We start from the raw sequence: 10,320 nt of genomic DNA, 5'->3' as shown, positions 1-10,320 counted from the left end.
TAATTTGGAGCGAGAGATGCAGGGGGCGTGGCTTTATGACATCAGATGGTACTTTCCTCACAGCTGATTGGTCCAGTTTTGGTCTGAGATGTCTAACCCAGAATAAAACCTCCAGAGCAAGAGCCGTGTAGCGTAAAGCCCCGTTCACACCGTACATGTTGTACACATCGTATTTGACAAATAATACATTTTCTTGTCCCTAATAGTCAACACAATGCAGGGGAGACTGTAAAGTGAACTGCAGCAGTGCTAAACTTACAACACTCAAACTATAAATGCATGAATTAAACTCACTGAGACTGTCGACAGTTTATCTTCCATGCATCATTTTATTATATCCATAAATGTGGTTACAGTCAGATCATATTAAACAGTGAAATCGCCCTCGAACTCTTCTTGCCTGCACTCCGAGACGGTGACGTAACGTGAGCTCCACTGAAAGTCTTCTTTCCTATTGGTTGTCGCTCGCGAAAATCGCTTCTCATTTGCATAAAGTTGACATTTCGAAACTTTTGCCGCTTGTCTCCTGTCGCTTGACACGCCCACATTCTGTCGCCAACGGTCACTGTCGCTCGTGTCGCCGGAAGTCGCCAGTGCTCCATTGAAATGAATGGGATCTTGTCGCTGCGTGTCGCTGGCGGTGTGAACGGGGCTTTAGATAACATGATGACGAAACCCAAAACCAATCCACCTTCTTGAGCCCCAAAAAAACAGAGTTTGCTCGAACTAATCTCATTTTACCTGGGTTACTGAAACCGGCTACATGAAACAGGACACAAAACATCCCTGAACCTGCTGACGAAAAAACATAACATGTGTGTTAAAACTTCTGCTTTTGTTTCGCCTCGTTGTGTTTTGGTTCTGTTTGCCCTATTCTGAGTTCCCGGTGCGAGTTTCTAATTTACCTGTTCTGTTTTACGATGATACAAAGCCTTTGTATTTAAAGGTGAACTCCGGGCAATTTTGAAGCTAATCTTGATCGTTACACCTTTGTGAGTTCTGTCTATAGAAAAAAACCTGAACCGGATTTGAGCTTGAACACGGAGCTGCTACCGCTAATGCCCAGAGCTCACTCAGCTAACGGCAGTTATGGGGCATATTCATAAAGAGTGTGTGTGCCTCTTAACAGACACAACATGCAATTAAAATGTCTGTCCAACATGAACAGGGTCCTTACATGACGACAAGATGCGTTTAGCAACTTAGCCATTGTTTAAATTCACCTAAATAGTGTTTTAGAGACGGCTAGCTGTAGTCTCGCGCTGAAGTCCCGTGGGAACTCCTGTTGTAGCCGGAAAAGGTGAATACTAGAAGTGTGCAGGAGGAGGAGCGTCGTGTGTGTGAAGAGTGATGATCGGAGTTGCTCACAAATGAAGAAGAAATGGTTCGTAACTTTAAATTGCAATTTTATTTGCATTTTGTGTCTGTTAAGAGGCACACACACTCTTTATGAATATGCCCCATAACTGCCGTTAGCTGAGTGAGCTCTGGGCATTAGCAGCTCCGTGTTCAAGCACCAATCCGGTTCGGGTTTTTTTCTATAGACAGAACTCACAAAGGTATAACGATCAAGATTAACTTAAAAATTGCCCGGAGTTCTCCTTTAAGCTTTCAGTTTATTCAGTTGTTTGTTCGGTCTCGTTTGTGTTGTTGTTTTAGTGCATGTGGATTTCTTTAGTGATCTTTAAGTCTACTTCTTCAAATCCTCTTGTGCCGAGCGCTTTACTACAGCCACGCAGAACTGCAGCACTAACCTTTAGATTATATCAGGATAAGGTTATCTAGGTTACGACTGAGAACAGGAATCAGGTCACTGTGTCGATTTGATGCTATGCCGAGTTCCTTTTCTGTCAGTATCTAGAGAAAGATAAAAAAAAAAAAGTGTGTATGTGTATATATTATGGCATATACAGTATGGCTATACATATATAGCGGAGGATAAGCCAATAGGGTCCCAGCACCTTCGGTCAGTCGCTTCACACACAAACACACACTTTAAGTGTCTGTCGTTTCATGCATGTGTGTGTGTGTGTGTGTGTGTGTGTGTGTGTGTGTGTGTGTGTGTGTGTGTGTGTGTGTGTGTGTGTGTGTGTGTGTGTGTGTGTGTGTGTGTGTGAATCTTCACACACTCTTCAGCTCTGAGAAATAGATAGCAGGTAAACAGGTGGCTTTGTGTGACAGGCTTTGTTCCTTTTTTAATGTCTCATTGTGCATTATATCAGGAGTGATGCTTTCCTCTTATGGCAAAAACAGCAGAACCACATATACAAGTTAAACTCATTCAGATGCAGTCAAATACCCTTCTGAAAAAGTAGTTCACTTTTTAAACAATGACATTGTATATTACAAATTACTGAATAATTGTTAATGAAGAATGTTTTAAGAAAATAATTTAGGGTTTAAAACAACGTAATGCAATACAATTATGATTTCAAAGAGGATTGTTTTATTTTGCAAACTATCCAAAGAAACACGCAATACTCAAATCTATATCTCAAACTGACTGTCACAGCGCAACATTGCCAATGCAAGAACAAAATGATTGTGAATTAAACTGAATACACAGGAGAAGTCAAAAATGCAGGTTAAACTCACAACCGATTTAAATAGATCACAGCCTGTGTGATAAGCACACTATAAGCTTTATCGCAGTTGTCTTCTGTTCGATTGACAGATGCTTTGCCAAAGCAATACCGTAAAACACAACGTTTGTGATCTCCCAGCTCAATGTTTATTACAGTATACGACATATATCTAGGGGTGCAAGATACAGTAAAATACCACAATGAGCTTAAAGAGAAGGTCACTTTCACTACACTACTGTAAATCATCTTACTGTAGATGAAAAGCACTAGAAAAGAAAAGTTAAAATACCAAAGAATTGATTATGAACTCGGTATGCAACACAATACTATATTACTACAAGATATATATATAATAAATGAAGCATCCTCTGCTGCTTCGGCCAGATTTTATTACAGTAGTACTGTAGTTTTTCAGTTCTCTCTCCGGTGTAAGCATTCACTTTCTAAAGCACAATCCCCTGTGTCTCTCTTTATATTATCCTGAGATTCTGATTGGTGCTGCTCCAGTTCTTTATATTATCCTGAGATTCTGATTGGTGCTGCTCCAGTTCTTTATATTATCCTGAGATTCTGATTGGTGCTGCTCCAGTTCTTTATATTATCCTGAGATTCTGATTGGTGCTGCTCCAGTTCTTTATATTATCCTGAGATTCTGATTGGTGTTGCTCCAGTTCTTTATATTATCCTGAGATTCTGATTGGTGCTGCTCCAGTTCTTTATATTATCCTGAGATTCTGATTGGTGTTGCTCCAGTTCTTTATATTATCCTGAGATTCTGATTGGTGTTTGCTTCAGTTTTGCTGCTGTGAGTTCACAGTGTGATGCTTGCATTAATATACAACCCCAAATCAGAAAAAGTTGGGACACTGTACAAATTGTGAGTAAAAAAGGAATGGAATAATTTACAAATCTCATAAACTTATATTTTATTCACAATAGAATATAGATAACATATCAAATGTTGAAAGTGAGACATTTTGAAATGTCATGCCAAATATAGGCTGTGTTTAACTATACTTTTAGACATAGACTCGTGACCTTCACTAAGCACTTCCCCGCTGCTATTTTGAAATGCTATTTTCAACTTCCTCAAGTGGGCGAGGGAACTTTATTTGGACAGACCCTTGAATACTCGATATTGACCGAGGTCGTGAGTCTACTCAACATGTACACTTCAGGCATATCCATAGACCACAATGCACCATGATGATGTCACAGTAGATCACGCTTAATTTACCCACACAACGCTAGTGTACGATATTGGTGTTATCGTGACATTTAACCGCATTTAATACTTGTAGCTACCTTAAGCTGACTGTTTTTTTTAACGCAGTTATAGTCTATTGTACTGTTATCATTTTTGTTTGTGTATTTTTTCATATTTTATATAAATATAATAATACTTAACATTTGTTTATTTGTAATTTTTTAACAGGTCAAGCATATACACAGGCCAATAGAATGGTGCGTAAATAAATGTATTAGGAAAAAATATATATAAATAATAAATCAGCTCCATTGCAGATTCCAAGTGATCAAGGGCGTATGGGTTTTCCATTTAAACACTGCAAGGGTTCCGCCAGTACTGGGCACTTATGTAGTATACTAGTGTATCTTTTTTAAGTGAATCATACTTAGTTGACTATTTTTAGGCTATATTATTTTTGCACTTTAATTATACCAGCATTTTTCATCACAAAAGCTGAGAAAATCAAGTTTTGTCAAAGACTTCATCCGGATGGCATTCAGAACGATGATCAAAACACAGATGGAGTAAATGATGGAGGGCCAGATGGAGGAGATTTGATGTTGATGATCGGTGATGGAAAATCCCGTCCATGGCGGAGAAGTGTTGTGTCAATACATTACTGAAAATTCCCGCAATGGTGGGGGAAAGTAAAGTACATTCCTATGTACACAGTGGACTACACAACAATTGTGAACATGTGTTTTCTTTATAAATCAATATTTTAAAGTGATGTTAGTTTATAAGACAGTATGTAGTATTTAAAGGCACAATATGTAAGATTATTGGTTTAAAATATCCCAAAACCACTAGATCTATGTTAAATATTTTGTTGACTTATGTATACCACAATTTATCAACAAAAAACAAATCCTTGTTATAGCTCAACACGGTTAGTCTTATTGTTTTCTTGATTTACCTTGAGCCACTGTTTGTGTCTCACTTTTGTCAAGTGTCTAACAGCATAATGAGAAAGAGCTTTATTATAGGAACAGTGATACAGCATTTTCTCCAGCACACAATGCGCCATCTTCTGCCTTGCATATTTAGATTTTTTTACTGTAAAATTCTAAAACAATGTGCTATCTTCATGTGCAAGGTGTCATCTTTTTCAGAAAAAGATTAGCTTTCAACAAACTAAAGTTATTGACCATTATTGTGTGTGGTGAGTTTGTAAATAGAATTTAAATAGACAAAAAAAAAGAAAAAAAACGAGAATACATTTTCCGATTTTTATTTAGAAAAAATTGAAAAATCACAAACGAAAGAAACTAACACTTTAAAGTTGAAAAATGAAGTATAATACAACTATACAAGTCTTTTTTGTGACATTGCACAGTTGCACAGTTTTCATTTAGGACACTTTTTTTCGTACACGCACTTACACACATGCAATACACCAAATGTAAAGATACGTGAAAAAGTAACGGCATCCGCCTCCCAAGTTTCATTAAGAATCATCCCAATCCCCTCTTCTGCTGTCTACCACTTCTGTCACCGTGTGTTTGTTCGTGTCTTTTATTATTTTATGCAATCCAGAACACTGTAACCTGCCGCGCTTCGTATCTCTCGGTTCAAATCCTTCCTTCCCGCTCTGCCAGAAAGTCCGCTGTCATTTGCTGACGGAAAGCATGAAATTACCGTAATAAGCCATATATTGCCATAAAAGTGCATGTTGTCTACTGTCAGAGGCAATTTGAATGGTTTTGATGGTGCAAACGGTTGAAGAGTTACGGTACAATGAATACAGCTCGCTGATCTGTGTCGGCGACGACACATCCGGCTCTGAAGGATAGAAGAATATATGATGAATGTTTATAAATGGATTTTACATTTAGTATATTCTGTAGCAGCGCATTTTTTATAATACATGAATCTGTATTATAAAAAATAATAATGCAAAAATATAGGCTACATTGTTTAATCAACGACAGAAGATGATGGAGAATATTTTGCTGCTTAGATTCGTAGAACTGCTGCTTTCTAAGAGAAAAGAGAGAGAAAAACATTCTCAGAACAGAAGTAGTACAACACAAACACAGTGATCTTTGTTTATATAACAGATTTGTGTATAATTTCTCAGTTATAAATACAGTTGCCTTTTGAGGGAACTCAATACTGTGTTTTGCTGATGCTATGGGGATGCATGGAACCGGTGTCTGAAGCACGCGTGAAATCACACTAATAAAGATAAGAGCTGTGTTGTTGCTTGATTCTCTCTCGAGGAATGAGATCGAAGTGTTTGCACAGAGGGAAATCTGAGGGAGCTGAAAGCATTGTGTTGTGAAGCATTCGCTGTGTGTAGTTCTGCTCTTGTGTGACTCTCTCTCGTCGAGAGTCGAGCGTCTGCACTTCACGGTTTGGGTATCAATAGTGGAGATTGTGTGCAGAGCATGAGGAGGAGTTTGACGAGAGTTTTCTTTTATTTGCTCTTCTCCTGTTAGATCCATTGCTCTCAAGTCCCATTTTTAGATTTGGAAACTTGCTCTGCGAATTCTTCCAGTTAAAAATCGATATGAATCGTGTCGGCTCAGGAAGTCTGTGGCTAAGATGATATTATGTGGTGTGTGTTCTCAGGAATTAGATGTGCGTCAGATTATAAGGGTGGGACAAGACCCACCCACTTTTTAAGATAAATGGTTTTGGGCCCACTCACTTTTACCGTTTCTAATTCAGTGCATACTGTCTGTTCACTTTTCAGAGCGCCGTCAGTCATCCATTCCACTTGAGGAATACCTTAATAAATTAAATTCCGCTATTTAGCTACAGCGTTGATTTCAAAATAAATAAATAACGCAGTCAGCACGGCACAGTCGTGTCTCTGTCAGATGAGATGTTGTCAGGCTATATGTCAGTAAAACTCAGAAAAACGAACTTTCCTGTTGTGTCAGCAGTGTTGTGTCCTCCCCAATTTTTTAAAAGTTGGGCCTGTATATAACTTTTACTCTACTAAAGCATAAAAATACCATAATATGTTTGCATATATTTAGGCAACATGCTGAGTTCACATACTCGTTTCTCCGAAAAACACTTGTGTTCCATGTTAGGATGTCAGTTTTTGTTTTGGTGTGTGTGTGTGTGTGTGATCTCGCCCACTGCCAGTTCACCCAATAGTGTTTCGACACACCTAAATGTCAGTTGGTAGGAAACACAGCGTATGCCACCATTGCAGCCAGCAAATACACACACACACACACACACACACACACACACACACACACACACACACACACACACACACACACACACACAGCATTGAGTTCCCTCAAAAAGGAACCAGAGGTTACATGCGTAACCCTTAGATGTTTGTGTAAGTACGTCTCTATAGCACGCAGTGTGTTTATCGTGCAATTTATACGCGAAAATGAGTTTTTACGTGCATACGATACGCAGTTTTCGCGTGCCTTTGATACGCACTTCATTGCGTGTAATACACACGCACCCCACACCATTAATTCTACCCAAACGTATAATACACACGCACACACCACTACTAAACTACCCTAACCAACCCATGCGTATCATATGCACGTAAAAACTCATTTTCGCGTATAAATTACACGATAAACACACTGCGTGCTATAGAGACGCATTAGTGCGATCGGGTTTGTAAATCTCTCACCTTGTCTGCTCTTCTGAAACTCTGCAATGTCCGAAACTGGGAATAAAAACCACAAAAGTCTGACTATAGCACTCATGTGTAGCTCAAACAGCAGAGCGTGATGGATTCGGTTCCACTGAATGAAGGATTCATGAATCAGTGTCACTTTAGTTGAAAGCATCTGCTAAATGCATGCAGTTGTGGAAATCATTTTACACCTTAGATTCTGTAAAAATGATGGCGCTTATAATATGACAAAATTATTTGAATTTGAATTGTGTAATTAACAAAATTGAATATGTGGAATTTTAAATTAGTTCTGAATTTGATTTCTTTAAACGAATATTGAACATTTGAAAAAAAAAAAATGTATGGCTGAATTTTATAGACATGTATTTTTAAACAGCAATTATTTTGTTCTGAATTCTTACAGTAAGTCGGGACACACCAAACCGACGCCAAAGAACTCGCGCGGATGAAAGCCGACTATGTTGTCGCCTCGCGTCGGGGTATGCGTTTCATCATTCATACTCTTTGAAGGCTATGCGGGATATAATAGAGAATATCATATTTCTAATAGAGGATCATTGTAACGCAGTTACCTGTGCAACTGGGCTTTAAACCCGGCGAGTGTGTTCTGCTAGTCAGCAAAGCATTAAAGAACCATATCAGCTGTTAAATAACAGATAGCCTGTATGATTAAAATAATACCAGATTTGTCTAATTTTAAATAAACACAAAAAACAGATATGAAAAATAAACTTAATTAAGAAATTTACTTTTTGCTATGGTTAAATAAATGTTCAGTCATGTCTTCCAAAGATTGTTTTTCTCTAGGCTATAGTGTTGATATGGAAACTAGTAAATACTCGTCATGGTGATAAGCGTGGGTGTTCTGTTAGTTTATAGTTACTAATTATAATCTTGTATTAGCCTACTCTTTTGTTCCAGTGTATGACAGAACAGTATATGCTTTCCTGTAAAGTGTATAGTGAACGAAAAGGCACAGTTTAGAATCGATTTTACTTTTTACTTCAGATAAAGTTAAACACCATTGATGATGAAATATAAAATAAATAATATAAATCATTAATACTCACAGTTTGGTTTGCCGCTATTAATGCTGTTTCTTCGGACTAGTCTCAGCGTCTTTTTCGGCTCATTAGATCGTAACTTTTTGTTCACCATTTTTCTCTCTCTCTATTATCCTGCAGTTTGTGAAGCTCGATGTTCTCCAGTGCACTTACACTCTGCCTTTGTATAATCTGTTTAAAAAGTTGAAAATGTAATTATTCTTGTGCTGTACATGTCTGTAGCTAAATTTCAGTTTCACTACGAACATAAATGCCCATATTTAAATATATTAATTAATAAACATCTCTTTACTAAATAATTAAGACAAAGTGTTATATTCACCTTGTGATGAGCTGAAAAGAGGAAATCTCCAGCGCAGTTCTTATCATCTCTGTTGCTGCTGCTATGAATGAAGTTCTCCAGTCTCCTTGGCTCTCGTACTTCGAGATGGGTCTGTCTGCGGACTGCAAGAGAGGGGCGTAACTTGAAGTTGTCCAAATCACACAGAACCACACGATATGTCAAACTCAAAACGAGATGTTGTCGGCAATATGCCAGCTCGTATAGAGTCAACGGTAATAATATTTTCCAGATATAACCGTGTAAATCGAAGTGTATAATTACTATTGCAGCCTTTTACATTGCAGCAAGGGCAGCAAAGCGTCTGGAACTTTGAGCTTGTCAATCTGTCTCACAGTGTCACACGACCAATTCGTACGAATTTGTACGAGTGATTAAAAGGTGGCTAATTCGTAGCCTACGAATTTGTACGATTTGTCTAAACCCACGTGATGGGTAGGTTTAGGGGCGGGGTCAGGAGTAGGTCATTCGTATGAATTCATTCGATTTTGGCAACTCGTAAAATATGTACGATTTAGCAAAAAACGTACAAATTCGTACGAGTGAGGTCGTATGAATTGGTACGAATTGGCCACCTCGTAAAATTCATACGAATTGCCGTGAGATCGGGCTGTCACACAGATGCAGGTCATTCTACAGAAACGTCCACTTTTGTTATGGCTGGCAAAATGTCTTAAAATTGATTACTTTTTCTAACATTTAAACTTAGACCACGTTATTAGATTACCATTTGACTTTATGAATAATACACATAAATGACAACTTAATGATTTTTTATATTTTTTTGTGTATTTATTTAAAGACCGCAAACACCATTTTTTGTCACTTGTGTCACCTTACTACCTTGGTTGGCAATATTAAAGGTTTTTTATTTTTTAGTGATTTTAAAAAGTGAATCAAGTTATAAAAATGTATATTTCATTTATAAATGCTTTTGAACTTTCTTTTTCACAAAATATAAAGCAGAATGTTAATATTAAAATAGACCACAGCCATTTTAAATCCTAATCATGTTTTACAATATAGTTTTTTTATTTATTATTATCATTATTATTGTTACTGTAGCCTAATTATGAAATGCAGCCTTAGAGATCCACTAAAAAATGTTTTCAGCACATTTACAGAAAAATAAACGGGAACACCATGCGTTGAGCCGGCGCCATTGTACATAACTCTGCTGAGAAACGACCACCTGGCTTTGACAGTATTAAAAGTGGGCGGGGCGGAATAAGGTGAATACCAGACAGTATAGGCTTGTTTGAGATGAGCAAAATCTGCGCAGAACCGATCACCGGTGATCAGCGCAAGATGCATGCCGGTTAGAAATGTGTCCGAGTGCGGTCTGCCTGGCTCTGATGCCATGCTGACGTATGTCAAAAAACTCTCGCGAGCGCAAGGCACACCTGTCGGATTCTGCAGTCGAGCGCAGTTGCTCTCCACCGACTGCGCTGATC

General features: G+C 38.0%; 1 long non-coding RNA gene across 2 annotated transcripts; it reads right to left on the bottom strand.

The window, feature by feature from the left end:
• Positions 1-5,049: 5,049 nt before the first annotated feature.
• Positions 5,050-8,965, bottom strand: LOC306984853. 2 transcript variants are annotated; one of them, XR_013794664.1, is made up of 5 exons: positions 8,849-8,965; positions 8,533-8,697; positions 7,454-7,489; positions 5,747-5,814; positions 5,050-5,616 (listed from the first exon to the last, which is right to left on the bottom strand). It is a non-coding gene; the product is annotated as an uncharacterized lncRNA (long non-coding RNA). The 2 variants fall into 2 exon arrangements; XR_013794665.1 differs by lacking the exon at positions 5,050-5,616 and having other exon boundaries at positions 5,733-5,814.
• Between the last annotated feature and the right edge of the window lie 1,355 nt (positions 8,966-10,320).

The sequence above is a fragment of the Phoxinus phoxinus genome (genome assembly GCF_949152265.1).
Source record: "Phoxinus phoxinus genome assembly, chromosome: 17".
In the NCBI taxonomy this organism is placed as follows: Eukaryota; Metazoa; Chordata; class Actinopteri; order Cypriniformes; family Leuciscidae; genus Phoxinus; species Phoxinus phoxinus.
The sequence above is the reverse complement of the archived record's forward strand: the minus strand, read 5'-3'. Positions and strand labels throughout refer to the sequence as shown.